Source organism: Lithobates pipiens, unplaced genomic scaffold, assembly GCF_037356315.1.
Source record: "Lithobates pipiens isolate NorthernLeopardFrog02 unplaced genomic scaffold, aLitPip1_a1.2 Scaffold_13, whole genome shotgun sequence".
NCBI lineage: Eukaryota > Metazoa > Chordata > Amphibia > Anura > Ranidae > Lithobates > Lithobates pipiens.
The window spans coordinates 52,523,431-52,547,924 of NW_027507718.1; positions in this window are offsets into that span (position 1 = coordinate 52,523,431).

Below are 24,494 nucleotides of genomic sequence, written 5' to 3' on the forward strand. Positions count from 1 at the left end.
TCTCTATCTCGGTGCTGGTGTCAGTGCTCTCTATCACGGTCCTGGTGTCAGTGCTCTCTAACTCAGTGCTGGGGTTAGTGCTCAGTCTCTATCACGGTGCTGGTGTCAGTGTTCTATTTCAGTGCTGGTGTCAGTGAGGGAGATAACAGCGGAGAAGCCAATCTGCAGGCAGTGCCAGCACCATGGCTGAAGATCAGCACTGGACTGGCACCTCCGGACCACCTCAGTGGAGCCCTGCATAGGTGGGGTAAGGGCCGGGCAGAGGGAGGGGTCAGGGGCTCAAGCACAGGTTGGCACACTGGGACACTGGCACAGGACTGCGTTGCCCTAACTGTGGCACTGCTCATCTCCTGCACCCCTTCATAGCCTGGCCTGACCTTGCCTCTCCTCCATGGCATTCATGCGCTCCTGAATTGTCAAAATTTCACAGATAAAAAAAGAATGCTTGTCGTTGTCGAATCCCAGATTCACTTAATACTTTTGTTGTCTCAGTGTCCATGTTGTGGGACTATGTGTGCACAGCTAGTAAGTATTTTGTGACTGAAAATATGACCTGGATGTTTTTAAGGTTCGCCTGCCATTAAAGTCAATGGGGTCCGCTGCGAACCTTGCAATTTGCAAACTTTTGGCCACGTTCGCGGTTCACGTTCACGAAACGTCCCATCGGAAGTTCGTCCATCACTACTAGTAAGACTCCTCATGGTTCTAAACTTCTTCCATTAACAGATGATGAAGGCTACTGTGCTCATTGGGACCTTCAATGCTGCAGAAATTATTCTGTACCCTTCCCCAGATCTGTGCCTCGAAACAATCCTGTCTCAGAGGTCAAAAGACAATTCCTTGGACTTCATGGCTTCATTTGTGCTCTGACATGGATTGTTAACTTTGGGACCTTATATAGACAGGTGTGTGCCTTTCCAAATCATGTCCAATCAACTGAAGTTAAAATTCTTTTTTTGTTTATAGTGCAAAAAATTAAAACCGAAGAGGTGAGCAAATACCACCAAAAGAAAGCTCTAATTCTGGGAAAAAAAGGACATAAATTTTGTTTGTGTAGAGCATTGCACGGCCGCTCAGTTCTCAGTTAAAATGATGCAGTGCCGTTTTGCAAAAAATGGCCTGGTCATTAAGGGGGCAAATCCTTCCGGGGCTTAAGTGGTTAATATCTATACTCTTCATAGTAAATTTCTTTACAACATTTCCTATCACTCAAAAAGTTTACTAGTCTTATGCCTTTGTTTGCACAAGACTAGTAAACGTAAACTAAAAAAAAAATATTTTACTTCCCTGACTGATCCAAATCCTCTTTCATTTGTGTTTCACATTCTCCCCTTCCCAGACACTACAGTTCTCAGTGGAAGAATTTCAGTCACAGACTCAGTACTGTTGATTTAGAAAAGAGGGGCAGTACCTGGTTTGAACAGGTGCTGACTGACAAGCTACATACTTGTGAATCTGCAGTGGCATTACTAATAGTCATGCCCCCTGAAACATTTTTTCATCCCACTGTAGTGCAAGCAGGCACAACCTACATGAGAGTAAAAACTCTGCTCTGAATTCAGAAGCAGTGCAGCATCATTGCCACACCATAACAACAGGAAGCTATATTAGGTGGATTCCAACACCATGTTTACAGGTACTTGTGATTTTTTTGCAGGGGGGAATAATTAAAGCTGAATTCCAGGAATTCAACTACTTTGTAAAAGTGAACTCACATTATGAGTTAAGTCCAAGGAGCTGCATGACATGTCCTTGGCATATCTCTATTATTTTTATTTGACAGGTTTATTGCTCTGCTGGAGAGACAAGGGGGATCTGAGAAGAGAAAAGCCCACCAATCCCATCTGCTGCCCATTCACAGAAGCCTTTGTTTTTTGTGAATAGGTTCATATAATACTAAGTCTTCTTTGAACGGACAGGAGGAGATGAGGGGTGGGCATAGAAGCAATGTGCTCCTGAAACAAATGAAATAGCTGTCTTCCAGGAGTACTATAACGCTGTTAGAAAAATAATAGAGCTAAGCCCAGAAGGTGCCATGCACCTCGCTGGATTAAACTCATAGTGTGCCTTAATTTTTTACAAAGTAGCTGAATTCCTGGAATTCAGCTTTAAGTGCAGTAGATTTTTTTTAATGGGAGGCCATGGCTCTATTTTAAAAATAAATTCCAGAAAAATAAAACCATAAACAAAACACTACATTATCGGGGGTTAGCAGTGTGAGTAACTGTTTATATGTCCAAAGTAACAGCAAAGACCAATCCCTCTGCAGTATTTGTAATCAAGAGAAATTGGAAGATAGCACAGTGTGGTCCCTGGTGAATAAAACTACATTTTACATTTTTTGTGTTATAATGACTCTTCACACGCGTACAGCATACTTTCTAGGTTTTATTTTACAGTGTGCTTTGAGTTCCACTATGTATATGGTAATTCTTGAAAAAAAACTGTGGCTTTTTAGTGTTTGCAGTGCAGTTAGTAGATCCCAAGATAAAGGGAAGCAGGTGTCAGACATACCCTGTTTCCCTGAAAATAAGACCTAGCATGATTGTCGGTGATGGCTGCAATATAAACCCTACCCCCCAAATAAGCCCTATCCTGTTTCCCCCGAAAATAAGCCCTACTCTGAAAATAAGACCTACAAGGACTTTAACTAGGGCTTATTTGGGGGGTAGGGCTTATATTGCAGCCATCACCGACAATCACGCTAGGTCTTATTTTCAGGGAAATGGGGTATGTAGGCTCAGCAGAAAACTGATAAGAAACAATATAAATCTCACAACTAGCAGTCCAATTTTCACAGAATTTCTTCCAGGGGGCATGTCTATACAAATTCATTCCAGGTAATATCTATATTTAACAAAACAGTGATGATCCCAAGTCTGCACTGTGTTTAATTTATTTTTTATGTGCATATGTGCATGTTTTCATTGCTTTGCCAAGTACTATCCCTGACAATAATGTACTAAAAAAAATCTTTATCTTCCAGTCAACTCAGCACAACATATTTTTGCAGTGAGGAAAGATACTTAGAACAGAGGATAGAAGAAACAGATTGTCCACATGTCTGACATGATAGCTCAATCTGGTGGTTTCCATTACAAATGTATGAGAAGCCCATTTAACACTGATGTCATCTTAGTGTATAGTGCCCTCTCCAACCACCAACACCACTAATTCAATAGACAATCCTTAAGCTAGGCAATGAATGCATTACTTTTTTTCAATCAAATAATAAAAGTTTGAAAGGTACTTAAAGAGAAACCTGGCTTGGCTTGGCCATTTTTTTCACTCCCAGGTTTGATATAAGCAGGTGGGTTCTGGTTACTAGAAAAGGGTAGACTTTTGGTAGACCGCAAATACAGGAAGTACTCAAACCCAAGAGATCGCAAGAAGGACATGATTTCTCTTTAGTACAGGCAGCATATAATATTGTCCTTTTCTTTTCAGAGCCTCTTAAGATAAGTGTTTAATTTCTAATGAAAATGCAGTGGTTTTAAACCTCAGACATGAAATATGAACAATGCATATCCCTCTATAGTGTGTATTTGTCTTAAAGCGGGAGTCCGCCGGGAGTCTGACGTTTTTTTTTTTTTTTAAAAGCCAGCAGCTACAAATACTGCAGCTGCTAACTTTTAAAATAATGACACTTACCCGCCCAGCGCGCCCGCGATGTCGGCACCCGAAGCCAATATCTCGATCGTCTCTCGGGTGCTGCCGCTGCCATCTTGGGTATGGGAATCAGGAAGTGGAGCCTTTCAGCTTCATTTCCCGGTTCCCTACTGCGCATGCGCGAGTCGCGCTGCGCAATAAGGATGCTCCCTGCTGTCTCTGGGATCCGTGTGTTTCCCAGCAGGCAGCGGGGGACCTTCGGAAGGGGCATAGATTCTGCGGAAAGGGGCGTACCTTCTGCAGAATCTACGCCGGAAGTGGGTGCATATACCTGTACTGTACAGGTACCTGCACCCCCCTCCCCCCTGAAAGGTGCCAATTGTGGCGCCGGAGGGGGGGAGGGTTCCAATGAGCGGAAGGTCCACTTTAGGGTGGACCTCCGCTTTAATCAAATGCACTAAGTTCAGAAGAGTCACTTCTGAAAAGTTTTCCTGAGACCAAGAGAAAAAAGGTGACAAGGAAGGAGTTCCAGCACACAGCCTGTAATTGACAGCCTCAGCTCAGTTCCTGTGTGCTGTGTGATTGGGTGGGGTGTGTCTTTTGGTTTACAATCACTTTAAACTCTAAACTGAAAAATGTTTAGAGATCAAAGATCAAACTTCAACCAAAGAAGGTCTTCAGGTTTTGCATTGCATTCTCTACTTCTCTTTTAGGGCTGCTGGTAGGTGCATTGCACACAAGATAGCATTCATAAGGTGGGATACAGGAGGACTGATTTACTAGCAAATAGGCTGCTCACTTTGCAAGGGAAGTTGAACTTTGGAAGGAAATTTTCCCCAGAACTTAGTGAATGTGGTGAATTATCACATTGCAACAAATACCCAATCGCGTCCAAGGAAAAAAAACAAGAATAATAAAAAACAGCATTTTTTCATGTACACAATTGGATGATGGATGTCAGCAGATGTGCGCCTCTGGGAAAAATTCCCTTGTGAAGTGAACAGTCTATTTGCCTTTAGTAATTAAACCCCAGGGATGTTTGGAAACCAACAAAATGACATAGAGGGTCACAATAAAAGTTAAATGAATAAAACATACATAATTACCTATAATCAAGAAAATTAAGTGCAGAAAATCTTGCGTGGTAAGAAAAAGTAAAATCAGTCAGAGAGCTACTAATTCTAAAATAAGTAAAAGGGAATGCAAAAAGGATTATTGCCATTGAAAAAGAAGCCTCCTTTATTGCAGTGCAGCCTTAGAAAAATAAGTTGTGCGTTGAAGAAAGTTTTAGGGCTGGCCTCCTTCCTTTGTTATTCCTTTGTCATTCTAAAAAATGGAGCAGGTTATCCCCTGAAATGTTTCTCACAACTTTATTAGCAGTTGATTTTTGTAGGGCTGCTTTTGAAATAAATGAGGCTTATTAAGCAACTCAAGAATACAGCTTTTCGTAACACGTAACCTTACATTTATTAGTGAAGCAATATTTCCATCTTTCACTAAAACAAATATTTCTCCCCAGAAAACACTGTTGTCATGATAAGCTTTGAAAGTACACTTATAATAATATGTGTTCTAGGTACCAATGAATCCACTGCACACATGCTACAGTGAGATTCCTAAACGTCTATCTGCATGCGATAGAAAAAAATGTACAGTGGGCAATATCAGAAATATTTATCCTCCAACAGAAGGGGTTCACACCCAGTGCAGCAGATTACCAATGAAGAACATTTTACAGACTTGGGTAGCTATTTGCATTACAGCCTTGGCTTAATGTTCAGTTTTCCCTGAAGAATTCATTCAACATACACCTTTGCCAATACAATAAAGTTTCTACATATTTTTACAACAGTAAAAGAGATTTTAAACAAGTGTTCACTGACCTTTCAAGCTGCAGGTACTGTGAAAGTTCATCTTCAAATTTCATTGTCAAAGTTCACAACAAACACTCTGAAATCAGATTTTTGCTATTATTTAACAACTTATATCACCTGAAGTGTGTTTAAATAAAATAAAAGCAATTTCTGTTGTGAATTTATTGTCTCTGTTGAGAACTCTGAGGATGAATATTTTCACAATGCTTATAGCTACATAGGTGTATGAGGACTTTATTTAACATGCTTTTACTGCTTGTTCAGAGCATGTAAATTCTTTAATTGCCATAATTTGAGCACAGGTTCTCTTTAAACGATCTATTATGCTTAAACACTTTATCATTTCAATGTAGTTCTTGTACAATAACAACAGAAAGTTATGCAATCCTAATTCTCAACATACTTTCTCTATTGTCCCACTGAGAAAACTTATTGTTGAGGCCAATGAATCACTTTGTATGCAGTTGGCATATGACATATGTTTTTTTGCTAATCATAACCACTGCTAAGTAGTAAAAGTATTTTAAATGACATCTTATAATTTTAGTTAACAACAGTCTGACAAAGAGATGTGTAATTTGCTTTCTTCTAATAACTTTTCTCTTTTGGCAAGAAGGAAAGGCCCAAGAGAGCGGCAGAAGAGACATGCAATTTGTGTAGGCAGGTGTGAACACTGGCACATCTGTAGCATTTTAATCTTGCTCATTTACATGTCCTGCTTCCCCTCTTCTGGTAAAACACTGCACATGACCATCCATTTCCCTCTTTGGCTGGCACACAGAAATCACTCAACTTTTACATGTGGCTGGAAAGCTGATGAGCAGCTGTTTTTAACCTCCGTAAATGAAGCCAACCACTGCCTCGCCAGGATATATGGATGGGTTTGATTTTTTGGAAGAGGGGTTGCATAAAATAAAAAGCTCTGAAAAGTATCTTATTAATATGCATCAGACTGCTGTTTTCTTATCTGGCAGAATGCACACTATCTTCAAAGAACCAAATGTACATCTTTCACATTACCCTGATCTCAAATTAAACAGAGCTTTTCAGAATTTTCTGATCATCGTCCTTTATTATTTTCTAGACAAATTAGCTTATTTAGTATAGAAAAGGTCAATGTACAACACATGTGTAACCATCATTGTTCGCTGGCCTGACTGCCCTAGACTGGGGGAAGGTGCAGTTTTATTAATTATGCATTTCTTTCAATTTCTTTACACTGCCAGAACAAATTACCTGAAGCAGCTTATTATTTATAGGTAGTATACAATTTTAGTTGAGGTAGACAATGTTATGTTGTTCTGCATGACATTTTCTCATTTTCCATCAATTTTCTGCCATTTATATCCCCCAAAAAATTAGGATTGGGAGGCATAAGTGTTACTTGATTATACATCCTGGCCTGAACAGTACTGGGTACACTTTCATGTGTAATCCTCCATGATTAGTCAAGAAAAGTTTGGGTGTGGGGACACAACCTCTTTACCTGTCTATCCCCATCTCTTAACCCCCCCCCACCCTCTTTGTGCCAACACCCCAAAACCCATCTACATCTCTTTACCCCATTTTTGCTCACCTCTTTCTTTGTACTCTACTATTAACACTTTCCTACTTACAACTGTCTCTTGACTGGTGAGGGAAGTTTTAATGGTCATGAGTTGGTAATAAGTCCCACTATGTAATTGTTTACTTATCCTCTTTGTATGGTCCAGCTTTGTGAGACTATTGTTAACACCAGGCCTCTGTGTGGATTCTGCTGTTTATATACTGTTTTCTCAAAATAATTTAAGTGAATAAACTGAGTAAAACAGCAAAGTACCACTGTGCTATATCTGTTTGTACATGTGTCTGTTTAAGTCTTTGCATCTGTGGTCATTTCCATTTCGCCAATAAACAGGGGGAAAAAATCAGCAAGAACATGCAGTCATTTTACTGTTGCTCTGTCAGTTTTTATTCATTCTTTAATCTCCCATTTAAACAATGTTTGTAGTTTCAGTCATTAATCCTTGAAGTTGCTTTTTTTACTAGTTGTTGCATTAAAGTAGAAATTTTAAGCAATAATATATGATTGAAAAAATTTATGAAATCTTCCATCTGGCAGAAACTGAGCTGCAGACCCGAACTGCTTATAGAAATAAAATAATTCAAGATCAAAGACTAGAGTGAATGATGCCAATGTACACATCTGAGTGCAGTGCAGGTGCAGCAACCAAGAACAACTGGTCATATTTAATTTGCCTAAGACACGTGGCTAAAAGTTTAATCAAGATTCACTGCTGGGAGTTAGTATCCATTACTCATTAAATAAACTCAATACTAGTAAACAAAAATAACAGCGTTTACAATGGTGTATTTCTTTTAACCACTTCCCGTCTGGCCAATGCATATATAACCAGGCAGGTGCTCTGCAATTCTGGGAGGATGTAGCTGGATGTCCTCCTACATTTGTGTGCTTCACTTGCACCCTCTGGGGCATGCAGTGGCACTATCAACGGACACAAAGGATCACAGTTGCCGAAACCAGACTGCTGTGATTGGCCTAGGTAGCATGTGATCACTGTGACCAATCACAGTGATCACATGATCACAAATAAACAACTGTCATGAATGGCTTTTATTCGTGACAGCATTGCTTAAAGTGGTTGTTAAGGCACTCTAACCCGTATACACCATCAGCACTGCCTCCTATTGTAGTATCCCCATCTGTGTGTGATTTATAAAAGTAAATTCTTCAAATACTTAATTTCACTGCCGAGAGTGCGCTCACATGACTGGCCAGCTTCCTCTTTTCCTCCACTGAGAGATGCAGCAGGCGGGGCTGAGATTCCTCTTCTGATGTTAGTCTGGAGGGGAGGAGGAGAGAGCTGGCTGGTCATGTGATCGCAATCTCGGCTCTTAAATTAGGTATTTACAGGATTTATATTTATAAATCATTCACAGAGGGGGACACTGTATACAGGTTAGTGTTATGAGAGCAGCAGGAGGGGGAGGGGCAGCTCACACACAGACAGAGAGGGGAGGGGGGGAGGACACAGGAGCAGTATCAGAAACCATGAACCAGACAGAAGTACAATAAATCACACTTGTTTATTAATAAAAAATTAAAAGGTAATAAAAAGGTAGAGTAAGCGTAGTTAAAGTAAGTCCAGTAACTGGATCGAGTAGTCAGCCAGTCCAGAGTTCAATAACCAGATCGGGATATATGCCAGGCCAGAAGTCAGGGATCCAAGTGGAGAAACAGAAAGCAGGATAAGGAGCCAGAAGGCAAGCACTGTATCATATAACATGCTTTAAAGGAGCAGGATCAATTTTTTTCCTGAAATTAGACAGTGATCACATGCTGCAGAACCAAAAAGGGGTAGATTGGCTGAGAGCGCCATTCAGGAGCCAATTGGAAGACCTTTTTTTGGTCACGCCCCTTCGACAAAAGCCAACTGAATGGACTGAATGTTGTCCAGTTTCTAATGAACCAGCCAATGCTGTCTGACATGAGGCTGCTGTGTGCTAGGCTTTAGCCTCACCTTCTACAGAGATTTCCCAACTCATGGAACAACAATATAAGCACCAGCGGATTGAGAGTGCCAGGGCAAATAACTGAGCAGTTAACTTTTCACACAAGCACACAGCAGCCTCCACCACGTCTTTTACCAGAAACATGCACCATTCACAGTACTTGCTGCTACCTGCTATTGCAATTCTGACTTGTTTGTATCACACATTTATTCACAGAGGCAAAGTTCCTTAGTTCATTAGGAGGTGCAGCTTAATGTTAATTTTAAAATATCGTAAAGTATCAGGCCTGGTTTACATCCAGTCTCGCTATTGTACAAAAAAGCATGAAACATGAAAAAAGCATTAAAAAAGCAGAAAATATTTATAGAAAACATATCACCAAAAATATATAATTAATAGTAAAATAAAAGGGTTTTTAAATTGTGAAAAAGAGTTTAAATGTATTTCCACTTTTACAATTAGAGAAAATCGCTAGGTGTGTGTTATGCATTCTTATTTACACAGCATATCTAAAAATATAGAAAATATAAATTTCTTACCTTTCCAAGTGTTTGGAGCAAGCCTTGGACTAGGGATGAGCCGAACACCCCCCCCCCCCCCCGGGTGTTTGGGGACCCGGGTACTGCCCCAGGGGATATGTATCAATGCAAAAAATCATTTTTAAAATGACCATTTTTTCAGGAGCAGTGACTTTAATAATGCTGAAAGTGAAACAATAAAAATGAAATATTCCTTTAAATAACGTGCCTGTAAAGTGGCGCATCTTTCTAATGTGTTTTACTGTGCCACAGCCAAATTACATTTCTAAAGGAAAAAATGTCATTTAAAATGATTCACTCCAAAGCACTTTGTTCCCATGTTCATGGGGATAAGGGCCTTAGCCCTACAACGCTTGCCCGGTCAATTACTGCACCCGATGGAGCTAAAAAATAGGGAACAAAAAAGCTCTACCTTGATGGGAGGCATCCCGCCGACTGCTGTCTTTTGGCTGTGAAAGCTGTTATATATAGGCAAGGGCGGGCCACCCGGTGACATAAACGGGCGACTCCACCCCCCTTCTATACACTGTGTTATATATACGACACTGCCTGCACTGACTGGATATAGAGTATACAGTGATTATCTAATCTCCACTAAATGCAGAGTGTATATATATATATATATATATATATATATATATATATATATATATATATATATAGCGCTGACATCATGGTTTATTGATGTGATTATACATGCTGTAATGTGAGGTATATAGACATTACTGTGGTTTTTCATTAGAGCCATCTAGTGGCCAAATATGGGTAACACACCTGTTTATCATTTACCTCAGGACAACCTATGTACAACCCATGAACACTCTCTTACGCAGTGCATGGTGGGTAGGGGATATAAGGGACAGCAGCGGCCATTTTAGGTCTCTTGGGTCCACGTTACCTGCCTGTGCGGATCTGTGGAAGGGTGTCCCGAGAGGCAGCGGCTAACAGCTATTGTGGAGCGCCAGACTGCTAGCGTTTGTGAGGTGACCTGAGCCAGAAAGACAGTAGCTAGATTGGGATGGTCCAAAGGCACTCGGCGGAGAATCGGAGAACCGAACCGATTCAGCGGAGCGATACAGAGCGTCTGGCCTAGCTGACGGAAAGACAAACTATTGTCACCGGATCAAAGTGATCACACGGAACTCTGATCCAGTTGGTGAGCGGGCTACGGCCCACCGTTTGTTAACTTTTGCAAACAGACTCACGTACAGGCCTCACTGGAACCTGCAGTTCCATGGAGGCGTAGCAGATCCACTGACACTGAACAGGATTGAGGCCTATTTACTTTGGCGCCTCAGTGCATGTAAATAAATTACTGAAATTACACCAGGAACATTTCAGCTTAATCTTCCACCTTACTCTGGATTACAAATACAAAGGAGTGACTGAGATAGTGAAGAAAAGAAGACCCCGGATTAAAGTACTTTAGTGAGGCCTCACGTATAGCCTTTAAAACAAGGGGACATTTCAGCTTAATCTTCCACCTTACTCTGGATTACAAATACAAAGGAGTGACTGAGATAGCGAAGAAAAGAAGACCCCGGATTAAAGTACTTTAGTGAGGCCTCACGTATAGCCTTTAAAACAAGGGGAACTCCCAGGTTCATATAAATACATTTATATACATCTGTTATAATCTGTTATATTTTGTTATATTGAAATATATTGTGCTGTCGTCCTATGTTGGGATGACAGCACAATTACTGTGACCACCTATTGAAATATTTTTCAGTAAACAGTTTTTCTGGTTAAGTATCCAGTTGTGTGGCATACTGTTTTCCCCACCAGGTGGAGCCAATGGATCCTGAGGGTACAATACAGGTACTTTGCATGGTTGTATATTGTACTGTATTACATTGCACCGCAGCTGTGCCAAGGGGATTGAGTCAAGTCAGTGGGGATTCTAGGTAGAGTGCAGGCCCAATCAATATCAGCAGATCCTTCAGAGGTAAGTGCTACATACATGTATATATATATATATATATATATATATATATATATATATATATATATATATATATATAAATATATAGTCTTGGCCATTTTTCAGAGAATATGAATGATAACACAAAAACTTTTCTTTCACTTATGGTTAGTGTTTGGCTGAAGCCATTTATTACCATATCAATCAACTGCGTTTACTCTTTTTAACCACTTGCTGACGGCTGCACTCTGATGGAACGCCGGAAGAATGGCATGGGCAGGCAAAAGGGCGTACCCGTAGGTCCCTTTGAATTTGCCACCTAGCGGATGTTCACCGGTGGCCCGTGATTGTGGCAAGGAGAGGCACGTTGTAGTGAGCTCATCCCCCCTACAGTTAGAACACATCCAGTGAACACACTTAACCCCTTGATTGCCCCCTAGTGTTTAACCCCTTCCCTGCCAGTGTCATTTATACAGTAATCAGTGGCTATTTGTAGCTCTGATTGCTGTAATAATGTCAATGTCCCAAAATAGTGTCAAAAGTGTCCGATCTGTCCACCCAATAATGTCGCAGTCCCGATAAAAACCGCAGATCGCCGCCATTACTAGTAAAAAATCTATCCCCTATTTTGCAGATGCGTAAACCAATCAATATACACTTATTGCAATTCTTTTTACCAAAAATATGTAGAATACATATTGGCCTAAACTGTGGAATACATTTTTTTTATATATATTTTTGGGGGATATTTATTATAGTAAAAAGTAAAAAATATTGCTTTTTTTTCAAAAATTTTTTGTTTATAGCACAAAAAAATAAAAACCACAGGAGTGATCACATACCACCAAATACCACATACCACCAAAAGAAAGCTCTATTTGTGGGGAAAAAAAGGATGTCAATTTTGTTTGGGTACAATGTCGCACCGCCGCGCAATTGTCAGCTAAAGCGACACGGTGCTGAATCGCAAAAAATGCTCTGGTCGGAAAATGGGCTAAATCATTCCGGGGCTGAAGTGATTAAATCATAGTCACAACAGAAACTACCCAAATTTCCCTGATAAAAGTTTACATACCCCAGTTCTTAATACCGTGTATTGCCCCCTTTAACATCAATGACAGCTTGAAGTCTTTTGTGGTAATTGTGGATGAAGCTTTTTATCATCTCAGATGGTAAAGCTGCCCATTCCTCTTGGCAAAAAGCCTCCAGTTCATGTAAATTTTTGGGCTGTCTTGCATAAACTGCACGTTTGAAATATTGAGGTCAGAAGACTGAGGTGGCCACTCCAGAACCTTCACTTTATTCAGCTATAGCCAATGACAGGTTGACTTGGCCTTGTGTTTTGGTTTATTGTCATGTTGGAATGTCCAAGTACGTTTCATGCGCAGCTTCCTGGCTGATGAATGCAAATGTTCCTCCAGTATTTTTTGATAGCATACTGCATTCATCTTGCCATCAATTTTGACCAAATTTCCTGTGCCTTTGTAACTCTCAAATCCCAAAACATCAGCAATCCACCTCCATTTTTCACAGTAGGAATGGTGTACCTTTCATCATAGGCCTTGTTGACTCCTCTCCAAATGAAGCCTTTATGGGTGTGGCCACAAAAATGACTTTGTGCCAGAAGGTTTGAGGCTTGTCTCTGTGCTGTTTGGCGTATTGTAAGCCGGATACTTTGTGGCATTTGCGTAGTAATGGCTTTCTTCTCGACCATGCACCCCACCTTTCTTCAAGTGCCTCCTTATTGTGAATCTTGAAACAGCCACGCCACACGTTTTCAGAGAGTTCTGTATTTCACCTGAAGTTATTTGTAGGTTTTTCTTTCATCCCGAACAATTTTCCTGGCAATTGTGGCTGAAATTTTAGTTCGATCTACCTGACCAGGGTTTGGTTTCAACAGAACCCCTTATTTTCCACTTCTTGATTAGAGTTTGAACACTGCTGATTGGCATTCTTAATTCCTTGGATATCTTTTTATATCCCTTTCCTGTTTCATACAGTTCAACTACCTTTTCCCGCAGATCCTTTGACAATTCTTTTGCTTTCCCCATGACTCAGAATCCAGAAACATCAGTGCAGCACTAGATGAAGCATGAAAGGGTCTGTCAGGAGTCCAGAAACTCATTGAACTTTTATACACACACACTAATTACAAGAAAACAGATCACAGGTGAGGATGGTTACCTTTAATAGCCATTCAAAAACCTTTGTGTCAACTTGTGTGCATTTTATCAGGCCAAAATCATCAGGGTATGTACATTTTTGATCAGGGTCATTTGGGTAGTTTCTGTTGCCATTATGATTTTAAAAGAGTAAACACAGCTTCAGACAAGCACTATGAGTGAAAGACATTTTTTTGTGTTATCATTCATATTCTCTGAAAAATGGCCAAGAACTCATAAATTCTGCCAGGGTATGTAAACTTATGAGCACAACTGTATATATTAGACTGTATATATATATATATATATATATATATATATATATTAAATACACTGCCACTAACTAACCTGCCTCCCTAATCTAGCTCAATCTATCTCCGTCCACAGTCACACACTATACACGGCCGCTATGTAAGCAGCCTTATATAGTGTGGTCCTGGACTGAGTTCCCTTGAGCCACGATTGACCAAAAGCCCCCTGCCTTTGGCCAATTATTGCTCTTGCAGCAGAGCACGCTGTGATTGACCAAAGCATGTAGGTCAGGTGCATGCTTTGGCCAATCATCAGACATCAATGCACTGCGATCTCGCAGTGCATAATGGGGCGTTCCGCAGTGCTCGAATTTCCCGTGAATGCCCCATTCCCTGTTCGGCAAACGGTGAAAATTGAGCTCATCCCTACCTTGGACAGACTGCAAGCTCTAAATAATTTTAAACAATATGGACAGCGATAATTATGATAAACATAAACTCCCCAGCCCCCCTTCAAGTTAGAAATTTTCAGAAAAGTGCAAGTAAAAGGAAGGCAGCAAATTTTTTTTTTTTTACGTTTTGTTATGTGAATGAGAACATGTAACGGATATAAAGTAGCTATTATCCCATTCTGGCTGCAAAAGTAGAAAAACCCTTTAACCACTTACAGACCGGACCATTTTGCTGGCTTAAGACCAAACCACTTTTTGCGATTCAGCACTGCGTCGTTTTAACTGACAATTGCGCGGTCGTGCGATGTGGCTCCAAAAAAAATAGACGTCCTTTTTTTCCCACAAATAGAGCGACAATTTTGAAAAAAACACATTATTTTTTACTTTTTGTTATAATAAATATCCCCCAAAAATATATAGAAAAACATTTTTTCCCTCAATTTAGGCCGATATGTATTCTTCTACATATTTTTGGTAAAAAAAAATAGCAATAAGAGGTTATTGATTGGTTTGCGCAAAAGTTATAGCGTTTACAAAATAGGGGATAGTTTTATGGCATTTTTATGAATCATTTTTTTTTTACTAGTAATGGCGGCGATCAGCAATTTTTATTGTGACTGCGACATTAGGGCGGACACATCGGACATTTTTGACACATTTTTGGGACCATTGTCATTTATACAGCAATTACTGCTATACAAATGCATTGATTCCTGTATAAATGACACTGGCAGTGAAGGGGTTAACCAGGGGGTGGCAGTGTAGGGGTTAAGTGTTCCTAAGAGCATGTTACTAACTGTGGGGGGCTGGGCTTTGTTTTAGTGAACACTGATCTCTGCTCCAATCACATGGAGCAGAGATCAGCATCACTTGTTGCTAGGCAGAACAGCTGTTTACGACGGCATCTCCTCGTTCAGCCACCCCGTGAGACGATCGCGGGTATGCCCGCTTCGATCAAGTCCGCGGAACCCGTGACCGGACTCACGGAGGTCCTGACCGGCACGCGAGTCGTACCCGTACGCCAATATGCCTGCCCGTGCCATTCTGCCGATGTACAGGGAAGTGGTTAAAGTCATCTAATGTCATCATAGACATAAGAAGTAAGGACGAACTCTCATGATTGGAAAAAACTAACTATAGGTCAGTGCATTAAGCCTCATGCCCATGGAGAGTTTGAGGCTGAAAACATTCACTAGCATAAAATCCAATTTTTTTCCATGCCCAGGCACAGGTGACTCATACAATTGCAGTGAAAGGCTGTGTGCTCTGCTATTCAGACATACAAAGATGCTTTTGTGCACCAGCGTAAACATGTGTGTGTGTGTTTACCCTGATGCACAAAAGCATCGGCATATATCTGAGTACAACTTTTCACTTCTATGGCTGACTGTACACACCACCTATTGCTCTGTGGGCACAGAAAAACACCAGGATTTTATTCTAGTGCATTTTTAGGACTCAATGCCCGTGTGCATGAATCCTTAGTGTATAATAACCTCCCATAGTCTCTCTAATAGTAAATCCTAAAGCTCAAAATTACTGGACTTTCTTTTCTCAGAATGGCTATCAATTACTCTTATTTGAGTTATGGTAAAATCAGTGACTTGTGCATGGTATGTTCCTAAATAAACACCAGGAAAATATACTGTATATATTGTTGGAGGGCATGTCTGGCTGGCTTCAAGGACAGGCCCCTTTCTGAGGCGCTCTGTGCCTTCAGCCTCTTCAGTGACTCCTTTCAGCGACAAAGGTGCCTGTCACACTGCTCACCAGTTCCCACACCACCTGCCTTCAAGACTTATGCCGAAGAGGAGCAATTAGCAGTCAGTACCCCAAAAACTGACAGCCTTCTTCTCTGGGGTGAGTTATCCCCATCTGATGGTCCCACTACATGAAGCCCGGCTAAGACGAAGAAGGCTAAGCAGAGAGACATTTTAGAAGAGGAAATTGGTTATGCAGAACCAGCCACTTCTCCTCTGCGGCAGACCCTGTTTTGGATCAGAATAAAAGTCCGATATTTTATCTACCCCTGATCAGATTGAATTTAAAGTATGCATGCTGTGAAGTAATATGCTGACACCAGTTCAGCGTAAAATACTTTCTGTTTTAATTAGTTCCTGTTCTCAACTTATATATTAATAGCCGGATATTTCATTATCAAATTAGGCAGGCTTATGCAAACTACAAAATAACAACAAAAACGTATACATTTTATGATAGTACATGACAGTACATAGATTTTAAGTTGGGTCTTTGTCCATATAGGGGAGTAGCATTCTATTATAGCCACATAGGGTATCTTGCTTCTTGACACCAATGTCATCTCTTCGGTGTAGAAGCAGGTGCAGTCTTTTTCGTTAACGCTTGCTGTTCCATGAGAAGGGAGGGGTGGGTTGTGCACATTATCTATTGAGTATGAGTTTAAGGCTAATAATCAGAAGCTTGTTTGAAACATGTACTTATATATTTAAAAGCATATATGGAATAGACATTTCATTGTGATATTTCAATCCTATCCATTACAACCCCATTAGAGCAACTCACTGCATCTACACAGCCAGTGTCAGTATCCAACTTCAAGGATATGTTGATCTCGTTATGTGATTACCTTCATTTAGATACGGTTATTGTATTTACAACGGTTAACAATTCAGTGCAGTCTCATACATTGTGCTTAAGATGAAAGATATATACTTAGCTCACAACAGCCTGGTGGACACTTGCAAAGATCAATAGCCAGAATTACAAGCAATCCAAGCTAAATTGGATAACCTGGAAGATAGGACATAGAACATAAAATTTTGTGGAGTGCCAGAGTTTATTTCCGCTCCGAAGCTAAAGAGCCTTTTGCACCAAGTATTACACACTCTGGTACCTGTGGCGCAGGATTTTGAGCTTATCTTAGATCCGACTCATAGAATCCCAAAACCAGCATACTTACCTGACACAGTACAGAGGCATGTCCTTGCAAGAATTCATTATTATCATGTCAAGGAAAAGGCTATGCAGGCAGCCAGGAAAATCCATGCTTATCCGGTCAATTTTCAGGAATTGCTTTGTATGCTGACATGTCACAATTTACATAAGTTTTAATCACAGCATAAGAATATGTCAGTGCTTTTCAAAAGTACTGTCCTATTCCTGGTATGTATATCTCCCATCTCAGAAGGCTTCAAAGATAATGAGCTTGATGGAGTATACAGGGTTCCTGCCAGCATCCCAACATACAACTGGATGATATGCATAAAAAATAGTCTCCCAGATTAAAGGCAGGGTACAGAAAAGGTATAAACAACACCGAAAGGTGCTACTACCCCAAATGAATGAAACTCCTCCTGAGCTTTTAGGTGTAGGGTAAGCAGTTGCTCAGCTGCCAAAGAGATGAATGGATAAAGGACAATCCGCAACTCCATACATGCGCTTTAAATCAGTCCAAATTTATTATACCTCCATAAAGATAAAAGTACAGCAGAGCTAGATGCGTTTCAGCCGCAATGGCATTGTTCACATTGTGAACAAGGCCGTTGCGGCTGAAATGCTTCTACCTCTGATGTACTTTATCTTTATGAAGATATTATCAATTTGGACTGATTTAAAGAGCACGTATGGAGTTGCAGACTGTCCTTTAGCCATACAGGAAAGGTAATTGCATTAAAAAGTGAATTCTTATTATCAAATACAAAAGTAAAAAGGACAACAACAGTCCATTAAAATATTACATATAAAGAACCATGTGTATAAAAAACACAGATTGTTTGATACATATACCCTGTACATCAAAATATACCCCACATCCCATATACCCCTTATTTCATAAGGCTGTTCTTTTAATGGTTTGTGATAACTGTAGCTCTAAAATAATTGTGAAATAAGTGGTATGCTGATAAGAACAAGCCTTATTTGAGTTCCTAGAAATAACATGTGCAGGTCAACCTTGTGATCACCAAATATAATATAAGGAAGAGGTCCTAAGTTCACATAGAAACTTCAAGAAAAAATGTTTTCTTTTGTAGTTTTGTTGGGAACCTTTAGACCTGTCAGTTTTAACTAATGTCTGTGTCCCTGCTGGGGAGATTTCTCAACTCTTCATGATCTGATTATACAAAAGATAGTAAGGAATTTTCAGAAAGGTCATTGACAAAAAAAAGAAAATTTTTCCATTTCTAATAATAAAAGTTCTGTTTATTTTCCCTTTGGACATCTTCTCCAAACTTTCTGTCCTGACACATACGTAAATAAAGATAAGTCTACCCAGCATATACTTCCAATACACAAATTCAAAATTTTCCATTCCATAATCTACTATATTTTGTTAAATAATTGAAATTCAGTAAACAAATTTCTTCCAATGCCCATTTGTCAAGATGCACTAAGAAAAATAAGATTCTAGTATATACTGTAAAATATTTTTCTTGAAGTTCATTAGGGATACAGCAATATAGTAATTCTTTGAGACACTGGCAAACCAAAAAGCTATTAATCCACCCCTTGTATAATACTGCCTCCAAACATCACTTCAGTTTTGTGAGCAGGCAATACATAAGGCCACAACAGAGGATCTGTGTCCTTCAATAGACTTCAATTAAAAGATGTATTGGCAAGCATCCCAACTGAGGGGTGGCCAAAAGCCACTGAGATAATCTTACTATAAACGCTTCTGAAGAAAACAATGCCCAAAACAAGCCTAAATAAAAATGGGGAAGTACATATGCAATTGTTATGACCAAGAAAAGGCAACGAAAATTAATCTGGTGTTTCAGAGCAGGAGAGGTAGCACCACTAAGGGGAATATGCTACCTGAAAAAAATACTGGACCTCAGCAATAACGTAGAGAACAACCAAACACCCGCTGTAATCAAAGCAGGTGAAAAAAAACTTTCTGAAAAGAAGATTTAAAGTGATTGTAAAGTTTTTTTTTTTTCTAAAAATAATAAACATGTTATACTTACTTGCTGTGTTGCAGTGGATTTGCACAGAGCAACCCAGAACCTTCTTTTCTTGGGTCCCTCTTCTGTGCTCCTGGCCCCTCCCTCCTGTTCTGTGCCCCCACAGCAAGCAGCTTGCTTTTGGGGCAACTGAACCGATTCACAGCTCCCTCTGTCTATTCAGGTACGGAGCCCGACCCGGCCCCGCCCACACTCGGGAGGGAGCATCTCAGACGGCTAAGACATTTGTGTACATCGCTGGACAGAGAGGGACCTCAGGTAAGTGTTAGGGATGCTGAGGGGAACTGTTGCACACAGAAGGCTATTTATCTTAATGCATAGAATGCATTAAGATTAAAAAACCCTCTGCCTTTACAATCCCTTTAAATTGGACCAACAGCTAAATTAATCAACCAAAGAAGAATATTTCCTAAAGAAAGGGCTGAAACGTAGGAAACCTAACCCTTGATCTCATGGAAGAAAGGTTGGACAAACAATGTATGTCTCAACAAGAACAGCTTGGTCTGAGCATGAGTTCAGGCCGAACATTGGCTGTTTGCACGTTCACTGAGCCCCCGAATTATGGGGACATTCAACCATTTGTTCTGCCCACCGCATAGTGCATTGAAAGCCCTGATTGGCTGAAGCAATAAAAGCTTTGCCCAATCAGGGCAGAGAACATTTTTAGAGCCATGATTGGATGCTGTCATGATGACTCTATCCAATCATGTCTCATTGCTCTTAGTCCCGTCCCACACTTAGTCCCGTCCCACACTATTCTTTCAATAGCAGCCATTTTTAGTGTGATATCAGCATGGAGAGAGATAAAACAGGGCTCTGTTCAGTGCTACTAGACAGTTAGTGGGCTATAGTCTGCTTTTGCGATTCTATTGTCAGTGTAGAATATCAGTTTGACTAGTTCAGTCAGTGTGAGTATAGTGTGACCACCATTCATCTTTATATTAGTGTGAATCTAGGGATAGTTCAGTCAGTGTGAGTGTAGTGACCACCATTCGTCTTTACATTAGTGTAAATCTATGGATAGTTCAGTCAGTGTGAGTGTAGTGTGACCACCATTCATCTTTACATTAGTGCGAATATAGGGATAGTTCAGTCAGTGTGAGTGTAGTGATCATTTAACATACTATATTTCAATAATTCATTGCATTACTGCAAATTTCACGCCATATATTTTAATGCATTATGTACCATTTAATGCGGTAAATTTCTGTGCATTAGTGCACGCTTAACGCAGTATATTTCAGTGCGTTACTGTAAGGTTAACACCGTATATTTCAGTGCCTTACCTTCCATTTAATGCCGTATATTTCAGTGCGTTATTGCAAGTTTAATGCTGTATATTTCAGTGCATTACCTTCCGTTTAACACTGTATATTTCAGTGCATTACCGCAAGTTTAAAGTTGTATATCTCATTGCGTTACATGCCCTTTAACGCAGTACAATTCTGTGCGTTAGTGCGTGCTTAATGCAGTATATTTCAGTGCATTACTGCAAGTTTAACGCCTTGTATTTCAGTGTTACCTTCCGTTTAATGCAGTATATTTCAGTGCATTACTGCAAGTTTAATGCCATATATTTCAGTGTGTTACTGCAAGTTTATTGACGCATATTGCAGTGCATTACGTGCTGTTTAACGCAGTATATTTCAGTGTGTTACCATCCGTTTAACACAGTATAGTTCAGTGCAGTGCTGCACATTTAATGCAGTATATTTCTGTGCTTTACTGTAAGTTTTACTGCCATATATATCAGTGTGTTATGTGGTGTTTAACGCAGTACATTTCTGTGTGTTAGTGCACACTTAATGCAGTATATTTCAGTGTGTTACTGCAAGTTTAGCACTGTATATTTCAGTGCATTACTGCAAGTTTAACACTGTATATTTCAATGCATTGCCTTCTGTTTAATGCAGTATAGTTCAGTGCGTTACTGTATGTTTAAAGCCAATGGTTTATTGCAGTACATTTCTGTGCATTAGTCCACGATTAGCGCAGTATATTGCAGTGCATTACTGTAAGTTTAACGTCATATATTTCAGTGCATTACCTTCTGTTTAATGTTGAAAATATTATAGTGCGTTACTGCAAGTTTAATATATATATATAGTTTTATATTTCACTGCGTTACATGCATTTAATGCTGTATATTTTCAAATAACAGTTTTTATTTTATTTTTATACACAGTACTACATGAATAAGTGCACTGCATTACAGGTATAATTGAGCATTTTGTGTCTGTTTGCTCAGTTCTAGTGCTCTAGTACTGCTAACAACATAATGCAGTAATTTGCATAAGTAAACATAGGAGTCACTAGGGAACTCGTATCGGAAGGGGGGAGGAGAGAAAGAAAGAAGAAAGAATAAGGAATCATCGAATTAGCTTATCCTACCTGTTCATGGGGGGCCCTCCCGGAGGTGCCACAACTCCCAAAACGTATCATGGCCATCCAGCCTATCCTGCATTCTAGCAGTCATTTTTTCCATCATTTCTACATCCTTAATCCTGGCATGTAGGGCCTCTGGCGAGGGGGAGAACGCCTCTTCCAGTTTATCACCACTAGGCAGCGAGCTGCCATGAGGACGTGTCGAACTAGTTTCTTATTGAGCACTGGGATTTTCAGTGGCGACAGACTAACAGACGAATTTCGGAGTGATAGGCATCGATCCTCTGAGGAGGCACCCCAACAATTGCTGGACCAACGTCCAGAAAGGAGCGATCAATGGACAACTCCAATATATATGGAGGAGGGTGCCCCTATCCTCTAGACATCGCCAACTGCGATCTGAGCTGGTGGGATAAATGGCGTGTAGGACATCTGGGGTCATATACCAGAAATACAGGATTTTGTAGATATTTTCCCTGTAGAGTGTACAGAGCAAGCTTTTCGCTGCCTGGGACCAAATCCTCTGCCATTGTTCCACGGGGATCTCCTTGCCCAAGGCCCTTTCCCACTTGACCATATAGGCATGCTTGCCCTTAGTATCCAAAGGATATGCATTCAGAATTTTGTATATGTCAGATATTATACCCTTCTGAGCAGAACCTGCTAAGACTAAGGTTTTGAATGGGGTTGGGGGGGAGAATTGCAGATTTGGTGTTATGGTCAGCGAATAGTGGCGAATCTGAAGGTACCCGTAGAACTCCTGTCGTGGCAGATCAACCTTGGCCTGCAGCTCGGCAAAGGATAGGATAGTAGTTTGCGGGACCTGGGATCCACCAGGTTCCCAAAATAGAAAAGGTTCTGCGTGGCCCATGGCATGGACTTACGATGGGTGAGGCTATCTGGCACCTTGGGTTACAGACAAATGAGGTCAGGAGCAAGCTGTTTGAGGTCACTTTATGTTGTTGGGTCAGTTTACGCTATAATCGTAGTTGGGTCATAGGGCCCAGCATGTGTTCGGGCTCTATCTCTGCGTTTGCATTCCATAATAAGTTGTCCGGGTTCACTGGGGCTAGCCACATTTTTTCGATTTCCATCCACTTATTATAGGAGCGTTGAGTGAACCAAGAGGCTATTGCTTTCAGCTGGGCCGCCTGGTAGTATTTAATAATGTTAGGGAATGCTAAGCCCCCATCTGAGCGTGCTGCCATTAGTACTGAGCCTGGTATCCTATGTCTTTTATAATTCCATGTGTATTGGAGTAGATCAGTTTGAAGTTTTTTCAGGCGTCCGTAGGGTATTGGAAATGGTAGGGTTTGGAATAGGTACAGGAATTTCGGGAGTATTGTCATCTTTATGGAGGCTATTCTCCCTAACAGGGAGATGTGATGTTTTTCCATTGTTGTAGGAGGGCCCTTATGGATCGATATAGGGAGGGGAAATTTTCCTGGTATAGAGTGGTGAATTTTTGGAGTGATGTGGATCCCCAGATAGTTTAGTGCCCTGTGTTTCCAGGTGTAGGTAAAGTTAGACTTTAAGTGATTTATTTCTGCCTCTGGTATGTTTATTGGGAGGGCCTCCGAATTAGAAGTGTTAATTTTGTACCCTGAAAGTGCCCCGTATCTGTCAAGTTCCGCATGTAGGTTTGGCAGGGAGGTTATAGGCTGTGTCAATGTAAGGATCCCGTCGTCCGCAAACAGTGAGATTTTCTGACTGAGATGCCTTTTATGTCTGGGTTTCCATGGATTGTGGCTGCTAGGGGTTCCACGCAGAGCGCAAAGAGCAGGGGGGACAGTGGGCACCCCTGCCTGATGCCATTCATCACTGAGAACTGGGGGAGATAGCATAAGGTGTTTTAACTTGGGAGGCGGGAGTAGAGTACAAGTGTTGGATTGGCCCGAAAGGCTACAAAAGGCGATGAAAAGCCTTTTCAGCATATAGGCTAAACAGCAAGGACTGCATGTCCCCCCTGTTCGTCACTTTGAACAGGTCTATAATTTTCCTGGTGTTATCTCCCGCCTGGTGGAGTGGGACAAAGCCCACCTGGTCTTTATGGATAAGCGAGGGGAGGACCATATTCAAGCAGAGTGAAAGTAGTTTGGTGAAAATCTTCAGGTCCGAATTTAAAAGAGCTATAGGTCTGTAGTTGACGCAGAGGGAGGGGTCTTTGTCTGGTTTGGGTATAACCGTAATAAAGGAACGCTGCATGTCTGAAGGGACGGGGGTATCTTGGAGAAAAGCATTGAATAGTTTGCACATGTATGGGAGCATGTGAGGGAGAAATGCTTTATAGTATTGATATGGTAGACCATCTGGCCCTGGGGCTTTATGGGAGGGTAGGGATTTGATAGCCTGCTCTGGCTAGGTCCTCGGGTTGAAGTTGGGAAATCCCACTTTTCTCGAGATAGTGTTGCATACGCTGGGAGAGTTCGGGGGACGGGGGGTTGTGGGGGATATCCGGCCTATTATAGAGATCTTTATAGAACTCTGCAAAGGAATGGGCTATTTGGATGTGATATCAGGGATCCGAGGGATTTTTAATTTGGTGGGGCCTAATTGCATGGGTGCTATTCCGTAGCTTCCTGGTTAGGAGGGAGTGCGTCTTGTTGCCTTTTTCATAGTAAACTTGTTTTAGCTTAGTTAAAGCTTTCTCCACTTGTCCTATAGAGGGTAGCACCAAGGGAGGAGATTTTTTTAAGAAGAGTAAGGGATGGGGAACCCTGCAGGCAGCGTTCTAGGGCCTTAAGTTCCTTTTCTGTTTGTCGTTTTAGGGCTTGTGCATCTCTCTTCATGGTGGAAGACAGAGCCATATATTTGCCCCTCATTACTGCCTTGTGAGCCT